Source organism: Chionomys nivalis, chromosome 2 (assembly GCF_950005125.1).
Source record: "Chionomys nivalis chromosome 2, mChiNiv1.1, whole genome shotgun sequence".
Taxonomy (NCBI): Eukaryota; Metazoa; Chordata; class Mammalia; order Rodentia; family Cricetidae; genus Chionomys; species Chionomys nivalis.
Window position 1 is genome coordinate 115,702,861 of NC_080087.1, and position 22,240 is coordinate 115,725,100.

The 22,240-nt window shown below is 36.8% G+C and overlaps 1 protein-coding gene across 1 annotated transcript in view; it reads left to right on the forward strand.

Moving 5' to 3' along the window:
• LOC130869293 (N-alpha-acetyltransferase 11-like) overlaps positions 1–22,240 on the forward strand; it is a 180,145-nt gene that overhangs the window by 85,145 nt on the left and 72,760 nt on the right. The window lies entirely within an intron of this gene.

Sequence of the window (22,240 nt, forward strand, 5' to 3'; positions counted from 1 at the left end):
CCCCTGATAAACAGGGTAACTTCCTTGCAGTCTGTAATTGACAAGGATGTTTGTGTTCTTTATGGCTGGTGGTTTTCCACAGAAGCAGTAGAGATATAAAAGGTTGCTGGGCAAAATAAAGGTTGCTGTTCTTCCACCTGAAAAGAAACCTCTGTGTCTCAATTCCGGCACCCCTTCCAGTCTTGGCATCCAGGCTGTGCTGGCCATGCCAAGAAAGTATGATTTTTATAATTAGAAATTACTGTGCTAAAATTGTGTCATAAAATTTTGTAGAAGACAAGTAGAGGAAATATATAGTATTGTTTGTCATAGCCAGAACCTGGAAACAGCCTAAATGCTCCTTGACCAAAAAATGGATAAGAAAAATGTGGTACATTTACACAATGGAGTACTACACAGCAAACAAAAATAACAACATCTTGGATTTTGCAGAAAAAAATGGATGGAGCTAGAAAGCATTATTTTGAGTGAGGTAAACCAGACACAGAGAGACAATTATCACATGTACTCATTCATAGGTGGTTTTTAAACATAAAGCAAAGAAAACCAGCCTACAATCCACAATTCCAGAGAACTTAGACAACAATGGGGACACTAAGAGAGACATACATAGATCTAATCTACATAGGAAGTAGAAAAAACAAGATCTTCTGAGTAAATTAGGAGCATGGGGACCTTGGGGGCGGGTTGAACTGGGGAGGAGAGAGGCAGGGAGGGGAGCAGAGAAAAAAGTAAAGCTCAATAACAATAAAGAAACTAATGTACAAAATACTTTGATAATTCTTGGCAATATTCTGTATTTTTGATAATGATGCCAAACACTTTCTTAAATATGCTTCTATTTACATATTCTCTTATATATAGTACCAGCACTTTTTCTATTATAATTTGATACTTGCTTTTGTAATTGTTTGTCCATTTCTACCATTGTTTTGAGTGGGTGGTTAAGAGAAATTAATCCTGTGTTCAACAATCTAAAGCAGTAAATCCTCTGATAATTTTGTTTGAATTTTGTGTCACAGTGTCACAGCATCTGGAAGAAAATGAAATATAGAGACTGGTCTAAATTTCCTCATGAGAATATTAAAATACAGACCCTGGAATGAAACCCATTTCATTTGACGCTCACATTAAATCCAAAACATTCTTTTCAGAGTTTAATTCAATATATTGGTTGCCAGATGCATACAGAATTTTATCCACTGCTTGTGGTAAATATAAAATGTGTGATCACATTTATATGAAGCTTAAAAATCTTTTTAAAGTTGGAATCTTTGCAACCAAAAATATAATGTGATTGTACCGTATGTTCTTAAATTAATATAGTCTAACATATTGGACCTTCTTCATCACTAAAATTCCCACTGCATCCAATACATTACATTACAAAGCAAGGTAGAATATTGGATTTATCCTTTTACCTTTGGCATCCTTGTCCAAAATAAGTAAACCAAAAGGCAGATACCAAGTAGGTAGATACATGATGGTGGAGGAGGACTGAGACTAATTCATTCAAGTCTTATTTTTAGTGGTGACAGACAAGACCTAAAATCAGATAATGTTACTGGTTGCACAGCACTTTAAATATATGAGAAATGTATATTAAAAGTCTATGCTAAAAGATGAGCTTTTCCATAACGAATATGATGTCAATAAAACTTATAAAACACATGAAGGGAAACCTGGATTTCAATGTAGAAGAAGGACTGGTGTGAGAGCATCAAAGATGTAATCACCAGCAATGAGCAAGGCACATAGGCAAGTGAGTCTGCTTTCCCTGGGGCTTTCCATGTTTGAGCTGCCCACTCTGGAGAAGAGTCTTTCCCCTCACTTCATTCTATTGGAAGATGACTTAATACACTCACCCAGAGATGAATTCTAGATTCAATAATGTTGATGACCAAAATTAGCAATATTGCTGACAGGATGTTGTCAGAGGTTTCTGCCCTGCCTGATCCTGCAACTGTTTAGTCCCAAAGAAACACACAGAGACTTACATTAATTATAAACTAGCTGACCTAGTACCTCAGGCTTTTCTTATAAACTAATTCTTACACCTTAAATTAGTCCATTATTCTTGTCTATGTTAGTCATGTGGCCTGGTACCTTATATCAGTGAGGTATTCTCATCTTGCTTGCTCTGTGTCTGGCTTCGTCTGTGATGACTACAGACTGAGCTATCCTCTTCCCAGAATTCTCCTGTTCTCTTTGCCCCACCTCTATTTCCTGCCTGGTCGCCCCACCTATACTTCCTGCCTGGCTACTGGCCAATCAGCATTTTATTGAAATTCAAGTGACAAATCATTATAAAGTACAACACCATTGTTCCACAGCAACAGGAAATCAGGAAAAAATTACATAATTTATTTATATGTTAAATTATTACTTAGGAAGATTATCCCATGCAACCTGCTTTTAAAAGGCTAGAGAGAATTTATCCAAGTCATAGAATCTAAGTCACAGAAGGAATCTTTGCAACTGCATCTGAAAATGCAATATAGGACCACTTTATGTCAGTAGCATCAGGACACAAGGAATACAGTGGGGGAAATCACAAGGATGTAAAACCAATTTCCAGTCTTACAAATGACATAGCACTCCCAAGAGAAATCAAAGGTCTATGTTCTTAGTTTAAAAGAATCACTATTGGCTATGTTTGAAGATACTTAGCTTATCTATAGGTCAATCAAAATATTTGGAAGCTTTTATTTCCCCAAGCATTTCAAAAATGCATTTGGAAATGCAAAACCTCGTCAAAAACCTTAAAAGGAATCCAACTACAGGATTCAACAAAGCGCCTTTAAGAGGTATTATGAAGCACCATATTTACTTTTCAGTAGCCACTGAACTTATGCAGTAGGTTCAATGCTAATGCATCCATATATAAGCAATGTTAATAGGACTCAGTAAACTCTATATACATGCGTGCATGTGTGTGTGTATGTGTGTGTGTTGTCTGTGCGCATGCGTGTAATGGTAATAATTAAAGAGGAGGTTGTGAATTTAAGTGGAGTGTAAGGAGTAGAGGGGTTGTAGGGAGGTGGGCTATGCTGAGCTACATACATAGTTCATATATAAAAGTCTCAAAACATTAATTTAAAATTTTAAATCTTATTTTAAAGTATATTGTTTGTATAAAAATTGAGTAAAATACATTCATGGAAGAGAACAGAACATTCAGAAAGACTCCCATACAAATATGGTCTGTTGATTTTTCTCTGAGGAACAAGGGCAATTAGTGATGAAAGATAATCTCATTACTAAATGATGCTGGAATTCAATTCCTTTTGTAGAAATGACATGATAAAGGACCAGAGAGTAGGTGGCTTAAAAAATAGAATATATTATGTTCTAATTGTGAAGGCTGAACATGTTTATAAATTGTACTCCATCCAAATGAAAATTACTTTTTCCCAAAAGTTAATCTTCAGACAAAATTGTAAGCCTTGACAGACAGAAATACCATTAAAACATATTTGACTCATGGTTTGTATATAGAATACATATGAACTTCATATACTTCAGTAATACAAAGGCAGCTCAGATCTTCTAAGGGAGGAATATTGAAGCCACATGTCACACAAGAAAAGCACAGAAGTCACACTAAGCATTAGTGGTGGCATCATTTGGGATAAGGGTGCAACAAATTTTGGTCATAATTTAGTATCCATACATATCTAGTATAGTGGCTAAAAGTCTGGCAGCTAATGATAAGAATAGAAGGCACTGCAAACACTTGGGAGATGTTTTTCTTATTATTAATTACGTGATATATCTATCTCCATGCCTAAGTACTTACCTAACAGAAGTGAGAGTGTATGTGCTCATATAGACATCCATGTTGGTTTTGCTAGTGTTAGCTGAAATGTGAGAACTATTTGAATGCCCATCCTATTGGGAAATGATAGATACATGTAGCATACCCTTAGAACAAAACTGTTCAACAAGATAAATTAAGACATTATTGTTACGAGTAACTACTATATACATCTCAAAAATAACAGGGCAAAATACGAAACATAGAACATGGTAGTCTGTCATTACCTTTACAAAAGTTGTTCACAACCTAATCCATAACAACGGAGACCATCAGATCAGTGTGTGTCTGAGGATGGTCAGAAAGTGAAAGATGAATTACAAGGGGATGGACTAGAACATGAAGGTGGTTCAACATGGACATTTTTAAAGTACAATTACCTGCCCTTTTCTAGATCTTCTTTTATTAAGAACCCACTTATGGCCCTCCCCCCACCTGCTCAGCTTCTCTAGCAAGCCAGGAGGAGAGTTTTCTGTAGGTAAGCTGCTCTAATAACCCTATCCCATCCATCAGACCCTGCAACTACAAGTCACATCCCACCCCCAAACTTGCTTATATCCGCAACCTCAAAGGAACTCTGAAACACAGCCTGCTACTATACAGAGAGGACCTAAAGGCAAGTGACCAGCCACCCGGCAAGACACCACACTCTCTAGGCACTCCAAACTGGGGCAAAATCCTGGGCCCCTCCCCCACCTGCATTGGCTTCTCTACCCAGACAGCAGGTGAGTTTCCTGCAGGTAGGCTGCTCCAAAACCCCCATCCCATCCATCAGACCCTGAAAACTATAGGTCACACCTCAACCCCATACCCTCCAACCCCCCCCTCCTACAGTCTCAGAGGAATGCTGAAACACAAACTGTAACTACACAAAAGGGACCAAGAGAGAAGACGAACAGAGAAACTCTGAAGTACAAGCTGTGACTGCTAAGAATGGATGGTGAGAGCAAACCAAAAGAGAGGGCCAAGAGAGACCTTAGTGGCTCTGTAAGACACAAACAATAAAAATACAGAGCAGACCACAGTTCTCAAGACACAGACAGTCACTGCGAGGATTGGACCAAAATGCAAAGACACTGCTGGCATCAAGTGAAGGAAGAGATGAGTAGGAGCCAATGTAAGAATTCATCCAAAAACCTAAAAGGCAAAATGGTAACACCAGAACCCAGGGGTCATACAACAGGAAGACTTGATTATCCTAACCTAGAAGAAGCAGAAGAAAACAATTCCAAACATACTTTATGAAGATGATAGAGACCTTTAAAGAAGAAAAGAAAAACTTTCTTTAAAAAATGGAGGAAAAGACAAACAAAAAAAAATGGAAAAAAATTAATAAATTTCTCAATGAAACACAAGAAAACCAAAAAAAATCAAACAGGTGATGCAAACAGTTCAAAACACAAAGATTGAAATAGAGGCAATAAAGAAAACACAAACTGAGAGAATTTTGGATATGGAAAATCTGAGTAAGTGAATGGGAACTACAGAGGCAAGCATAACAACCAGAATGGAAGAGATGGAAGAGAGAATCTCAGGTGATGAAGATACTATAGAGGAAATAGAATCGTTGATCAAAGAAAACATTATATCTAACAAATTCTTAAGATAAAACTTCCAGGAAATCTGGGACACCAAGAAAGGACCAAACCTATGAATAGTAGGGCTAAAAGAAGAACTCCAGCTCAAAGGCACAGAAAATATATTCAACAAAATTATAAAAGAAAACTTCCCCAACCTAAAGAATGATATTCCTATAAAGGCACATGAAGCTTACAGAACACCAAATAGACTGGATTAAAAAAAAAAAAAAGTCCCCTTGCCATATAATAATCAAAATGCAAAACATACAGAATAAAGAAAGAATATTAAGAGCTTCTAAGAAAAAAGGTCATGTAACATATAAGGTAGACCTATCAGAATTACACCTGACTTCCTAATGAAAACCATGAAAGCCAGAAGGTCTTAGATAGGTGTGTTGCAGAAAATAAGAGACCATGCATGCAAGCCCAAACTACTATACCCAGCAAAACTTTCAATCATCATCAATGGAGAAAACAAGATATTCCATAAAAAAAAAAAAAAAACCAGATTCAAACAATACCTATCCACATATATAGCCCTACAGAAAGTACTAGAAGGAAAACCCCAACCCAAGGAAGCTAATGGTACCTACAAAAACACAGGCAACAGATAACCTCACACCAAGAAAATATAAAGAATGGAAGCACACACACCCTACAACAAAAAATAACAGGAATTAACAATCACTGCTCATTAATATCTCTTAATATCAATAGACTCAATTCACATATAAAAAGACACAGGCTAAAGCAGGATCCAGCCTTCTGCTGTATACAAGAAACACACCTCAACCTCAAACACAGACATTATCTCTGAGTAAAGGGTTGGGAAAGTATTTTCCAATGTAATGTGCCTAAGAAACAAGCAGGTATATCTATTCTAATAACTAACAAAACAGACTTCAAACTAAAATCAATCAAAAGAGATGGAGATGGACACTTTATACTCATAGCAGGAACAATCCATCAAGATGAAATCTCAATCCTGAACATCTATGCCCCAAATACAAGATCACCCACATATATAAAAGAAATGTTACCAAAGCTTAAATTGCACATCAAATCCCACACACTAATAGTAGGAGACTTCAACACCCCATTCTCCCCAATAGACAGGTCAACCAGACAAAAACATAACAGAGAAATGAGAGAACTAACAGATATCAAGACTCAAATGGACTTAACATACATGTACAGAACATTCTACCCAAACACAAAAGAATATACCTTCTTCTCAGCACCTCATAGAATCTTCTCTAAAGTTGACCACATATTGGGTAACAAAGCAAACCTCAACAGGTACAAAAAAAAATGGAGTAACCTCTGTATCTTATCGGATCACTGCTGTGGGACAATGGTCTTTTATGTTGTCATTTTTATTATTTTTAATAAAACGCCAATTGACCAGTAGCCACGCAAGAGGTATAAGTGGGGGAACCAGGCTGAAAGTATAAATGGGGCAATGAGAACAGGAGAATTCTGGGAAGAGGAAAGATTCAGTCTGCAATCATCATCCAAACATAGAGGAAGCAAGATGTGACTGCCTCACCGAAAAATATACCAAGCTACATGGTTAACACAGACAAAAATTATGGGCTAATATAAGTTATAACAGTTAATAAGAAGTCTGAGCTAATAGGCCAATCAGTTTATGATTGATGTAAACCTCTGTGTGTTTCTTTGGGGCTGAACGACTGTGGGATTGGGCAGGATAGAAATCTATGTCAATAGATCACCGTGGTTTAAAAGTAGAATTTAGCAGCAGTAATTTCACAAAGTTCACGAACACATTAAAATTGAACAGTGCTCTATTAACCCAGCTCCAGGGTCAAGGAAGAGATAAAGAAGTAAAAGACTTCCTAGAATTCAATGAAAATGAAAGTACAGCCTACCCAATCCTATGGGATACTATGAAAGCAGTGTTAAGAGGAGAGTTCATAGCACTAAGTGCCCACATAAAGAAAGTGGAGAAAGCTCACATTAGTGACTTAACAGCACACCTGTAAGCTCTAGAACAAAAAGAAGCAGACTCACCCCAGGAGGAGTAGAAGATGGGAAATATCAAATTAAGGGCTGAAATCAATAAAATAAAAACAAAGAAAACAAGACAAAGAAACAGTAAAACAAAGAGCTAGTTTTTTGAGAAAATCAACAAGATAGACAAACCTTTATCCAAACTAATCAAAAGACAGAGAGAGAACATCCAAATTAATAATATCACAAATGAAAAGGGGGACATGGCAACAGACACTGAGGAAATCATTAGGTCGTACTATAAAAATTTTTACTCCACAAAATTAGAAAATACAAAACTAATAGATAATTTTCTGGATAGGTACAACATACAAAATTAGATCAAGACCAAGTGTACAATTTAAATAGACCTATATCCTGCAAAAACATCCCAACCAAAAAAAAAAAAAATCCCAGGGCTGGAGAGTTTCAGTGCAGAATGCAATCCAAAGAAAAGCTAATACTAATACACCTCAAAGTGTTCCACATAATAGAAACAGAAGGAACATTGCCAAACTCTTTTTATAAGACTGCAGATACCCTGATACTGAGACCACACAGAGACTCAGTCAAGAAAAAGAATTACAGACCAATCTCACTCATGAACATAAATGCAAAAATACTCAATAAAATACTGGCAAACCGAATCCAAGAATACATCAAAAGCTCATTCACAATGATCAAGTCAGCTTAATTCCAGAGATGTATGGGTGGTTCAACATACAAAAATCTATCAATGTAATCTACCATATAAGTAAACTGAATGAAAAACCCATGTGATCATCTCATTAAATGCTGAAAAAGCATTTGACAAAATCAAACACCCCTTCATGATAAAGGTCTTGGAGATATCAAGGATATAAGGAACATATCTAAACATAATAAAAGCAATATACAGCAATCTGACAGCCAACGTCAAATTAAATGGAGAGAAACTCAAAGTGATTCCACTAACATCAGGAACAAGGCAGGGCTGTCCACTCTCTCCATATATATTCAATATATATTCAACATACTTCTTGAAGTTTTGGCTAGAGCAATAAGACAACAAAAGGATTTAATCAAGGGAATTCAAATTGTAAAGGAAAAAGTCAAACTTCCATTATTTGCAGATGATATGATAGTATACATAAGTGACCCCAAAAATTCTACTAGGGAACTCCTACAGCTGATAAATACCTTCAGTAATGTAGGAAGATACAAGATCAACTCAAAAAAATCAGTAACCCTCCTATATACAAATGATAAAGAATATGAGAAAGAAATCAGAGAAAAATCACCTTTCACAGTAGCCACAAATAACATAAAATACCTTGGGGTAACACTAACAAAAGAAGTAAAAAACCTGCTTGACAAGAACTTTAAGTCTTTGAAGAAAGAAACTGAAAAAGATACCAGAAAATGGAAAGATCTCCCGTGCTCTTGCATAGGTAGGGTCAACATAATAATAATTGCAATCCTACCAAAAGCAATCTATAGATTCAATGTCATCCCCATCAAAATCCCAACACAATTCTTCACAGACCTTGAAAGAGCAATAATCAACCTCATATGGAAAAACAAAAAATTCAGGATGTCCAAAACAATCCTGTACAAGTTCCTTACTTCTGGAGGCATCACCATTCCTGACATCAACTCTACTACAAAGCTACAGTAATTGGGACTCAACCTACCTCAGAACCCAGCAAAACCACTCTTGGGAATGGAATATACCCAAAAGATGCTCAATCATACTAAAAGGACATTTGTTCAACTATGTTCATAGCGGCATAATTTGTAATAGCCCGAACATGGAACAACTTAGATACTCTTCGACTGAAGAATAGCTAAAGAAAATCTGGCAAATTTACATATTAGAGTACTACTCAGTAGTAAAAAATCAATGACATCTTGAAATTTGTATGCAAATAGATGGAACTAGAAAAAAATCCTGAGTAAGGTAATCCAGACCCAGAAAGATGATCATGGTATGTACTCACTCATAAATAGATACTGTAAAAAAAAAAAAAAAAAAAAAATGAGCCTATAGTTCATGATCCTAGAGAAACTAAGTAACAAAATGAACCCTAAGAGAGACATACATAAATCCACCACCTGGAAAGAGAAAATAGACAAGACTGCCTGACAAAATTGGGAGGATGGGGGTGGGGAGAGTTGGGAGGGTGGAAGGGGAAGATGAGGGAAGAAGGAGGGGGGAAGAGAACTTGAGAGAACACGATAATTGCGATAGAGAAAAGACAGGGATGAGAGCAAGGAAAGAGGTATTTTGACTGAGGGAGCCATTATGGGGTTAGCAAGAAACCTGGTACTAGAGAAATTCCCAGGAATCCACAAGGATGACCCCAGCTAAGACTTTAAGCAATAGAGGAGATGGTGCCTGAACTGGCCTTGCCCTGTGGTTAGACGTAAATATCACCATCGAACCTTCATCCAGCAACTGATGGAAACAGAGGCAGAAACCTGCATCAGAGTACTGAACTGAGCTCCCAAAGTCCAGTTGAAAAGTGAGAGGAGTGAGAGTATGAGCAAAGAGGTAAAGACCATGATGGGGATATTCACTGAAACAGTTTTTCTGAGCTAATGGGAGCTCACCAACTCTATCTGGAAAGGGAAGGAAACAGCATAGGTCCAAAGTAGTCCCTCTGAATGTCAATGACAGTTGTATGGCTGGGGCAGACGGTGGGGCAGCGCCACTAGGATTTATCCCTACTGCTTGTACCGGCTTTTTAGGAACCTATTCTCTTTGGATGGATACCTTTCTCACCCTAGCTATAGTAGGGAGGGCCAAAGCAGTATGCCTTACCCTTTCTGAGGAGTGGATAGGGGTGGGTTGTGTGGGGGGGATAGGTGGATGGAATGGGAGGAGTGGAGGAAATGGGAACTGTGATTGGTATGTAAAATGAAAAAGGATAGTTTGTTTTCTTTTTTAAAAAAAATTAAAAAATGGGGGGAAAAGTCAGAAAAAAAGAACCCACTTGTGATTAATAAACATAAGAAGCCTGAGAAGCTCCAGAATCATTGTTCCCTTAAACTGAATGCTAACCAACAGCACACCCAAAAGAACACAACTATGTTGTTGCCTCCAGGTCTTACAACCTAAAAATGAAATTGAACTGTTTCAATGACAAGAGCAGGAATCAAGTCTGCCCGCTAAAGGTGGCAGAGTAGGAACTCAAACCTAGATTCAGGAAACATCACTGAAGTGCTTAATTAACCCCCCCAGAAGTTCCCATCCCCCCCATATTCTTTATTATAAGATAAAAGAAATAACTCATTGTATGAATTTATTTTCTTACCATATTAAACATATTAGTACAGATACAGGTGTTGAAGTAAGCTATAAACTACATTTGATATCATCACAATATTTCTCAAATATGTCTCCTTTCAGGGTTGATGTCCATCCTTGGCTTTATGGGTAGAAGCAACATTGTATTAGCACAAACACAATATTTATTCATCACTGGCCAAACACAAAGAGCACAAGCAATCAATCATCAGAGTATTTGAAAGGCAAGCATCATGAATTCACTTTCCCTCCTTTGTCCTTGGTCTGCTCTTCTCACAGGCATGCAAAGGCATGCCACTGGGGTTTAATAGTCTTGGTAATCCTTTCTGGGGGGCAGGAATGGCAGTTAGTATAGACCTATGACTGACTCAAAAAAGAACTTTTTAAGCAAGCCTATGTTTTTAACATGGGTGAAGTTTTAATATATTCATCCAAATTTTATCCCTTTGCAAATTACCTGACCCCTTTCCCCTTTTATCTGTCTTAATCTTTACCACCATGTGCACAAATTTTGTATGCAAGTGCACTCTCTCTCTTTTCTGTCTGTCTGTCTCTGTCTTTATCTGTGTGTGCCTCTATCTTTGTCTCTGTCTCCCCCTCTCTCTCACACATACACACACTTGTGCATGCTAATAATGAACTTAAGGGGCCGTGCAAATGAATTATTTTCTGTATTTAACACTATTTCTTCTTCATGTCTGCCTCATCCTGCTGTGACAAATGAAAATATCACCTAATCTGATTAGAAGAGTTTGAAACTATTTAGTATTCACATAAAAGCAGATGAGTTTATGCAAAAGAAATAAGAAAAACTCCGAACTGTTGAAAAGCCAGTGTCTTATATAGTTATGCTTGGTGGAGAGAAACAGGAGTTAAGAGTTCATCATCTGAGCTACTAAAAGTTCAATGTGTCAATTTTTAAAGCTCACACTGAACTAATGGAAACTCTGTAAACATGGTGGTAGCTATTTCTAATTGACTGAAAAGGAAAGCAGAGAAAAACATCTGGAAAGACATGAAATAACTGTCAGCGGGAACAGTTAAAACTCATCTGTGATGCTCCCTGTAATGACTGCTTTCATCGCACGATCTGATTAGTTTGATTTCAGCTATTAGATTAACAGTATGCACTGGCTTCCCTAACGGCAATAGGAACTACTGATACAAAACCCCCAGGAACTCGGAGATATAGATCAGTTTTTACTAATGTTTGATTTTGGTAGGGGGTGATATAGCTATGGCAGTAACCCAAGCAGTTAGCCTATGCTTCACTGCCCACTGCTCTTGGAGTGAATAAACATATTTAGGTTGCTCACAGTAAGCAAGCCAAGCAAATACTGCTCTGCCCTAAAATTAAAGCTGAAAATGTGACCGAGTTTAGACTTCCCACCACTGTGTTTGTATCACGATCGTTATTTGCTCTTTCCTTTGGCAAACTCACTCAAAATAAGTCTTAGATAAACTGAGAATTTATATCCAGTACACAAACTACAGCCTCATAACAAAACATACTTGATATCCACTAATAACTAGTTAATATAAAAGGATTAAAGTCCTTATTTATTACATCCAATTAATAAAATATAATAATGTATCACCTTTAACATCTTAAGTCATTTTATTTGAATATTTATTAAACATAATCTTTTAAAGTTATCAATATGATACAAGAATGCAGTTAGTTCAGATATTTTCACAATTTTACCCAGTGATTCTTCTTCATTTGGAGTAACAAAGAAAGAGATCAAGCACCTTCGAAGAAGACAGAAGGAAGATCAGCTTTAGTTAGCTATGTCTCCAAGTTCACACATACTCTTTTCACAGGGTTCCTAAATATATTATTTAAATTTAATCATCTTCTGTTGTATTGCATCTGTGAATAAAACAAAGATGGACTCAGCTGCTCTTCAGTCTATGAATCCAGTTGTGATAATTCTATCACATGCACAAAAAAATGGTAACTCTTGATCTATATTTCATTTTCAAAGACCACACCTCATTGCAAATTCCCCCATTCGTGCCCCTTGTGTCCAGAAATGGAGTGACACCTAATGCATTTGAAAGAAGGCATGACGTCATTATTACCTGTGTTGATTCTTGCCTTGACTTGGACCATTATAAATTATTTCAAAGATACTAGCATAGTTGTCCCAGCTTTAAATGGACCTTTCTAGTTCAGAGAATATTCTGATTCTATTTATGTAGAATATTATATAAAGTAGCATATTATATAAAGAATCCCTCCTGCCAGATACCCTTACCATAGCTGCTCCCAGAAGATATGGGACAATAAACAAAACTTCAAAATCCAGGCATAGGATTTCTCTCTACAATTTATTGGTTGCGAAGTCTCCCAATCTTTCTAAACAGCACAGGCTCTTGCCAATGATTGTGGTTGACCACCATAACAGAATGGTGGTAAAGACCGTATTTCTTAGGATATCACACAGTTTTATTGTAACATAACAAAATCCATCCTGAGTTGATCTGGAAGCTTCCTTCCTCTTCACTAGCTTTCATGTCCCAGAAGGTAATAAGGGCAGAGATATCAATGATCCTACTCAGCATCAGACCATGCATGTGACAATACCACCTGTCAGATAATGTGGGCACACTGATATGGAGTCATATGACTCTTATGGGGGTAAATCAATCACTTTCTGACTGGGTTTAAGGCCTGTTCCATATGAGCGGGCTCAAGCCTGATATTGTAAGTTTGGTGAAAAATTCTATGAAGGGGGAGGTCATAGGCCCTAGTACTGAACCTAATATACTGTTGTTTTGCTGAAGGGATATGTTGACAAACTATCTTTATATTTATGTGCATTCATTAACACTGTCCTCAAACCTGTTCAGAGAAACTTCTTTTTGTAGTGGACAATCATTAATGTACAGATTCATAACTCATCAGAGTAACCAGAATAAATGATTGTTAAGTGCCCAGTCCTGAATGGGATGCCTATATCAACAGCTTCCCCAGTCCCCAAGGTCGGGAACATTGTGAGAGAAGAGGCAGAAAGAGTATGAGAGCTGGAAGACAGGAAAGAGAGTTGTGAAATCCAGACTTCTGAATACAGAGTAGACACTGCACTCAAACTCATAGCATGAGATGCCCAGGAACAAGCAATTCACAATTCCAACATGGGTAGGGAAGGAGTTCACCAATCTCCACCTCTAAATGAGAAGCTATAGGTGGTTGATGGATACCCAGAAAAGGAGAATCCATTTTCTTCCTGTTTATAGTCACTGATAGGTAAACTATACCCCAGTGACTGACCCTACATCCATGGATTCACAGGTAGCACTAAAAGGTCTCAGAAAGTTTTATTTTAAAGAGGTCATGAAGCTGAATAAATAAAAAGGTACTTGGTATTCATAAAGTGAATATCAAATCACACAAAATGAGGTACAGTGGGTATTAAATTTTATATTCTTGATGTTTTACATTTTTATGCTATTGACTTCTCCTGAGTCTTTGTGTAGGCCATATGTATTAATCCTTATGTACATTAGAATTTTAAATACATATTAAATATAGTAACATTTAAACTTTATAATAAATTCATGACAGGTTAAAGTAAAAATGTATACTTTAGATACCCTACCGTTTTAGGAAAGAGCTTAATCATAAGAGTAATGTTAGTTTTTTTTTTTTGGTTTTTTTTTTTTTTTTTTTTTAGTTTTTCGAGACAGGGTTTCTCTGTAGCTTTGGAGCCTGTCCTGGCACTAGCTCTTGTAGACCAGGCTGGCCTAGAACTCACAGAGATCCGCCTGCCTCTGCCTCCCGAGTGCTGGGATTAAAGGCGTGCGCCACCACCACCCGGCCGAGTAATGTTAGTTTTATAATTCTTAAAATGCATTTAATTCTATCTTAAAATAAGAAAGCTGGACTTGATTTCCACATCTGAAATTATAGACTGTATAATGGAAAATTGGAAGTGTTTTAAAATTTTTTGAAGTCTTCATGGAAATTATCCTTCAACCTTACAACAAATCCCAACAACCATTATATTCCAAGGGATCTTTGTAAAGTACTACATTTTTATTCCTACTATATATTAATAATCCATATAAATATCTACTGGCCTTTCATGTACTTAGATGGATTTTTAACCAGGGATTTTTATATCTTACACTGAACATTCAAATATTATTAATGTTTTGGGCTACACATCTTCCAAATGTTCACACATTTGTTATAGCATCCTTTATTGTTTGATGCCATTTCAAAAGCACATCAAAAACAAGTTCAGAATTCTTATTTATAAGGAAATCTGAATTTTGCCATTACCAACACTCAATCAAATGTTTTCCTTAAATAGAAAGCTCATTTTGTTCATATCAGAGAAAATATTTTACCAAATATTGCCATCACAATACGCATAGCTTGTTACCTACCCTTCAAGTGAAACATAGCATAACCTTTACTCATGTGTCAGCACTTATGTAGGATGAAACAGAAATTTTTCATACCCAGATCCTTCTTTATCATGAAAATAATTTTAGATATTTTAATATAGTGATATTCAATAAAATATAATTTTATTGCCTCTTTAAGGCTATTCTTGAGTGAGATTGTGCCTTTCTACTTTCCCAGTACATTCTTGCCTTTGGTAAGAAATTTTATCTACATGGATTTTGTGTCATCTACAGAAGGCAAACCAGTAAAAAGGATGAAAATAGTGATTTGGTTTCATTGACCATCACAATACCTAAAAAGCTCAAAACCTTAGGCATGTAAATGGCCTAATAATATTATTTTTATAAATTGATTTAAACACATTGATTTTCTACGATGGCTGGTGCATTGTTTCAATCCTGTTTTTGTTATTCTGGACATACACACACATAAATATGATTTAAGATATGCCAACCATGGCCAGCTCTAGTTGACATTATGCTTGTCCACTCCAGAGTAATAACATTTTATGCAATATATACTTAACTTTACATAGGCACAATCTATCCAAAAACTAAATCACATCCTTTTCTAATTAATGAGAAAATTAAAAGCAAAAGGTAAAATAGAATCATAGCTGTTGCCTCGGAAGCAATGCCAGGTATCACTTAGAGAGCATCATCTGAAACCTGGCAAAGTGAACAGGTGTAACTAATGCGAGTCGGTTTAGAACTGTATATAGGTGGTTCTCAATGACAGTGTGTAAACTACTTCATTTGCTGCAAATAGCAAAACAAAAGTTGGCTTTACAGAATTCCAGAATCATCTGCGTCTAAATGCACTTCCTGAGCCTTTCAGGTGTGCTCATTACAGTAAGTGGTAAGGACAGCGGAGAGACCCAAGTGACTTAGGGTCAAGCCCTACTTTGAGCTACCTTTAACAATGAGAGGCTCCCAGTCAGAGGGTTCGCTTTTTGTCCTAGTGACAGTGTCCTTTGCTTTATAGAAGCTTCTCAGTCTCAGGAGGTCCCATTTATTCAATGATGCCCTTAGTGTCTGTGCTGCTGGGGTTATAGGTAGGAAGTGGTCTCCTGTGCCCATGTATTGTAGAGTACTTCCCACTTTCTCTTCTATCAGGTTCAGTGTGTTCAGACTGATATTGAGGTCTTTAATCCATTTGGACTTGAGTTTTGTGCATGGTGATAGATATGGATCTATTTTCGTTCTTCTACAGATTGACATCCAGTTTTGCCAACACAATTTGTTGAAGATGCTCTTTTTTTTCCATTGTATACTTTTAGCTCCTTTATCGAAAAACAGGTGTTCATAGGTTTGTGGGCTAAAGTCAGGGTCTTCTATTCGATTCCATTGGTCGACTTCTCTGTTTTTATGCCAATACCAAGCTGTTTTCAATACTGTAGCTCTGTAATAGAGTTTGAAGTCAGGGATGGTAATGCCTCCAGACGATCCTTTATTGTATAAGATTGTTTTGGCTCTCCGGGGTTCAATGGGTTTTTGATCCTACTGCATGTACTGGCTTTGTGGGAACCTAGGCAATTTGGATGCTCACCTTACTAGACCTGGATGGAGGTGGGTGGTCCTTGGACTTCCCACAGGGCAGGGAACCCTGATTGCTCTTAGGGCTGACGAGGGAGGGGGACTAGATTGGGGGAAGGGAGGGAAATGGGAGGCGGTGGAGGGGAAGAGGCAGAAATCTTTAAGAAATAAATTAATTAATTAAAAAAAAAAGAATGAGAGGCTCCATGAAATGGGGGCGTTACAGTACCTCCTAATACTATTAACAGGGATTTTTATTGTTAATGATGATGAAAAAACCTCACAAGATGAAGTGACTATATGCAAAGTTCTTAATACAATCGCAGTAATAGAATTAACAGTTTAATTTTTTTTCCTGAAAAATGGAAGTAGGTAATGAGATTTCTGCTTACTTCTGATCCACCCTCTTGTGTGTTCTTAGCCTTTAATATCTTTGAGTATTTCATAACTTTCAAAAAGTAGTGGAGATATGACATACACTTTATTAAGTAAAAACATTATATGCTGGATAAAAGTAAATTCTATAAACAAGTATAAATGCATTTCAGCATTCCTGATTGGCTAGGTATATGCCTATTCCTTCAGTCATTTGGACACATAAAAATGACTTCCTGGTCACCATATGTAATTAATTATAAAATGTATAAAAAGATTAATTTTATATTTGTGCCTCATAAATTAAATGTTTTAATAATTTATTTTTGATGCAGCATTATTGCAAAGAAATATTTAATTAAAGAAAATTGCTATGAGTACATTTTATGTAATTTTGGAATGTAGCAGTAAAAGGTGCTATGGCTTATTGAGAACCATCCTGGAATTTCCCAAAATTCATCACAGTGACTTGAGTTATTAAGTCAGAAATGATTGGCTTAGTTTTTCAATATTGGGTAAACACTATAAAGTATGCACATTAGTTTTAAATCATCTCTGCTAATATGTTTAGACTTGGTTGTTCAAAATATTTACTGAAAAAGCATCCCCACATACAGAGGAAGCTGCATGTACATATATTACGTTGTCTACAGGGATCTGCAGGGTACATCTCTGTCCTGCCACAGTAATTTTAGATGATTTTTTGAGGGTTCTACCCAAAGTTATCATTCTGAAACTGCAAGAAGCAAGTTTTCAGTTATTCACCTGCCTCCTACTCTTTCCATAGCTGCCCTAAAATTTCAGAAAGCTACCTTGTTGAGCATGTTTTTATTTTTCCATTATGTGACAGTATCTTATTTTAACATTTTAAATGCCATTTTATTTCATATACATTTTAAAACAAAATCATGAAGAATCCTTGCATATTAAAAGCATGTGTTTGCAATTTGCTTTATTATGGTCCTACATTTAACACTATCAATACGATTAAAAAATAAAAACCCAGAAAGTCAGAAGGCAGGTACTTTGTGAGTCAGTATAATTTAGGCAATGGGAAGATGTGTTACTTTGGCATTCATCTTAATGTAGTTCTCTGTTTAAGAAAGTTATGCATTGATTGTAGATGAAAAGACTACCTGGGATGAGAAAGGGAAACTTGGTCACTAATTTAAGATACCAACTTTGAACTTGAAGAGAATCTAGCGTTCAAGTAAACACTTAACACAGTTTAGGTGCTTGTTGGCAAAATTCCACAAATATTAAAAACTATGTAACACAATTTCTGATGAGTGTGTTGAAATACTGTGTGTTTTCAAGAAGGCATAAAATAGAAATAGAGTTTTAAACCAAAATACCTGACAACCACTACATTGGTGAAAATTTATCAAACACACAGAATTACTCATTTTGTAGAAAGAACTTAATATGTGAACTTTGACATCATTTCAGTCCAAGAAGAAAGTCAATCATTCCCAGGCAGCTATAGGAAGAGTGAAATGGTATCCATCAACATGGCAGAATCAGGCTGCATAGCAACGGCTGGGAGCTTTGCCAAACGCATGTCTTAATGATCACAAAGCAGGAAGCTGTAGTATAGCTTGGCTCCTGCACCACAAAATTCTGGAATACAATTCTGATAGATACAAAGCTAAAACTTTCGAGAAAACCAATGTTTGGTTAACATAAGACTCAGTATTTCCCAGTAATTATATGTGCATTTCTCAATGTAGATTAGCCCATTATTTTCTAATACCAACACTTATTATGGTTGGGCATAAACAGTGTCAAATGGTATCTGCTCTAGAAGGACTTGAACTAGTCAAAAGACTATAGCTCAGTCAGTTCCAGTAACACAATAATACTGACAGAAAGAACTTAGTGAACAGGGGGCAAAATAAACACTTGTGTATGATCAGACACTCTCTAAAACTTTGAATTGGAAACAAGATTCAACAGAGAAACATATCACCTCCACAAGCTCACTGGGTGGTCTGAGGTCTCACTCTAGGGTTTCTTCATTCATTTCATTTCTTCCTTGACAGTGCTTTGTCACTGGATTTATTCAAGTTTAGTGAGCTAAAGAGTCTTTTGTGAGTAAGTATTACAACATATCTTTCTCAGATGATATTTTTCACTGCATAATTAGAATTAGGTTACACTGGGAAGAAGAACAGCATTTCAAAGTGTGAAATGAGATCATTTTCAAGACTAGAAGCTGGACAGTTTGTTTTATTCTCCTAGAGGGTTATGACCCTATTTAAAGCTAGAACATGTACCTAAGTATTAGGTGTTATTGAAGTTATTACCTCAAAAGGAAAAAAAAAACATGGATTGTGATAAGGGTGAAGACTAATAATTTTGTTAAATTGTTCTTAAATAAAATTTAACTGCAGTGTAATTTTATAAATTCAAATAGTAATATTAACTGTTGTATTTAATTCTTACATGAAACTTGCGTGTTAGCACCTACCCTCCTTATATTTCCACTAAAAATAGACAGTTTTTAATATTTAAAAGTTTTGAAGGTAGACTATCATAAAGTTTATCTTACTTCTATAAATTCAGTTTTATTTCCTTTAATTCAACCACTATAGATGGCTACAATAACTGGACACATATGTGACAATGATCATAGGTATCATTTTTTTAGTGTGATCTTTTGGAGTCATATCATGGAAGCCAATTTTGACCTTTAAAGATCCTTTATTCACAATTTTGAGAGTGGCAAGATACTGTCATCCAAGTCAAAAGTCCATAACAGAGGAGACTATAGACTCTAGCACAGTACTTGCTGTGGTTGCTTTGCTAAATGGCCACATTGTCAAATTGCCATCCAAATATTTATCTTTATATCAATGGGCGTAGACTGCTCTCTACCTTGGTCAGAGAATCTTCTTTTTGCAGTAGATGGCAGGCAATGTAGAGATTAATAACTGATCAAAGTGTTTAGAGTAAAAGACTGAGGTGCTCAGCAATAAATGGCCATCTTTGTCAAAGGCCCCCCTGCAAGGCTCAAGGAACATTCCAGTAGAGGAGGTGGAAAGAATTTAAGAGTGAAAGTATTAGGAGGAGTGCTGTGAAATGCTGTCTCCGGGACACAGGACATGTCTACTATCCAGTATACTGGATGACTTAGCAAAGCTACAGGAGTAGACTAATAAACAACAGACAAATTCGTTCTTGCTGGGCATGGGTGACAAGTTATGAGAGGCTGTTTGGTGGCTTCAAACTCCAGGATTTTCCTACATCTCAGGGTTAGTGCTGATTCCCACAGCATAGCAAAGAGTCAAGTCAATTTATTTACTGTTGGGGACTGTGGAACCCCAGACCCTGAATTTCCTTTGAGCCCCTGCCTGCCGGAGTAAACAATTTGTTTTCCTATGTGTGCAGCTGATCTGAGCAAACAACTTGTTTTGTAGCTGTCCTAAGCAGGAGACACTCAGGAGTCTAGGGAGTGGTTTCTGAGGGGCATGCAGATGAGAGTTAGGATGTAGCTATTAGTCAAGGAGACCCTATATAAGCTGCCCTGGACGGCAGGGCGGTGGTGGCACATGCCTTTAATCCCAGCACTTGGGAGGCAGAGGCAGGCAGATCTTTGTGAGTTCGAGACCAGCCTGTTCTACAAGAGTTCCAGGACAGGCTCTAAAGCCACAGAGAAACCCTGTCTCAAAAAACCAAAAATAATAATAATAATAATAATAATAATAATAATAATAATAATAATAATAAAATAAAAATAAGCTGCCCTGGAACATAATAAAGGGGCACTTGGCATTCTCTCTTTGCTCCTTAATCTCCAGGCCCTTGCCCAGCTGGTAAACCTTACCATAGTAGAGCAGGCATTGCACTACAATTTGCATGTCAAAGGAAATTAAAACTTTCATTGATGTCTAGATAATCTAGATTATTTAGTATGCTTTCTAGCAATTATGGATACTATCATGTCTTTCCTTTTAATTGAGTATTGTCTGGTTAGCTTTTTATCATTGTAATAAACGCCATTTCTAAAAAAAGCTGGGGAAAATGGGTTCATTTTCATATCAAAGTGGATCATTAAGGAAAGCTGAGGCAGGAATCTGGAGGCAGGAGCTGAAGCAGAGAAACTTTGGAAAGTTCTGAAAGTCCCTACTTACTGGCGTGTTCATCATGCTTGCTTTATTTGCTTTCTTAAACACATAAGATCACCTGCACAGATTTATACTTGAAATAATTGAAGTTTGTTATCTTCACTGTATTAATGGTACAATAAATGAACAAAACAAAACACTGTATGGGGCTTAGTGTGTGAGAGTATGTGCATCACAGGCCAGTATATCAGTGGGCTACATTGGTGATATTAATATCCTGGTTATGATATTGCTCTCTACGATATTGTATCTAGAGGAAATTGAGTGTTATTAGTATCTCTCTGCAATTTTTTCTTGTAACTATATAAGAACCACCAGTCATCTCAAGATAGAAAGACATTAGTAAAGTTACTGCCTTGTATACTTCTCTCTGAGTAGTTCAAGTTTACCCAAATTATCTAAATAGACACTCATTCTTTTTCCTGTTCTGTCTTCACACTTGTCATTTGGAAGGTGATGAGGACTGAGATTCAGACTTGACCTTAAGATATAAGGAGTTACTTAGCCTTGGTCAAATCACGCAACTCACCATTTCTGACATTGTCTGTCTGTCTGTCTGTTTATTTATCTGACATTCTCTGTGTGTTTATTCCTGTGGTTGAAATGAGAATGACCCCCATAGGCTCATATGTTTGAATGGTTTGTCCCTAATTAATGTGCTGTTTAAGAAAGATTAAGAGGTGTGACCTTGATGGAAGAGATGTGTCCCTCATGGTAGGCTTTGAGGTTTCAAAAGTCCATACCAGACATGTCCAGAGTCTTTCTTTCTCTGCCTGTGGATCAGGATAGAAAGCTCTCCACTAATGCTCCAGCTCTGTGCCTGCCTACTCTCTACCATAATAATAACCCACTGAAACTGTAAGCCACTCTTCCGTTAAATGCTTTCTCTTATGGGTTCTCTTGGTCATGGTGTCTGTTCTGTTGTCTGAAGAGACAGGGAAAATGTGGGGTCTGGATCAGTGTACTTATAGTCTTGTGTCCTCTTAGCAGTGAATCTTTTCACTGGCAGGCATTTGTTTTCTCCAATGTAAACAACAAGGAGAGTGGGTTTATTTTAACTCACAACTCAGTGAACACTCTGTCA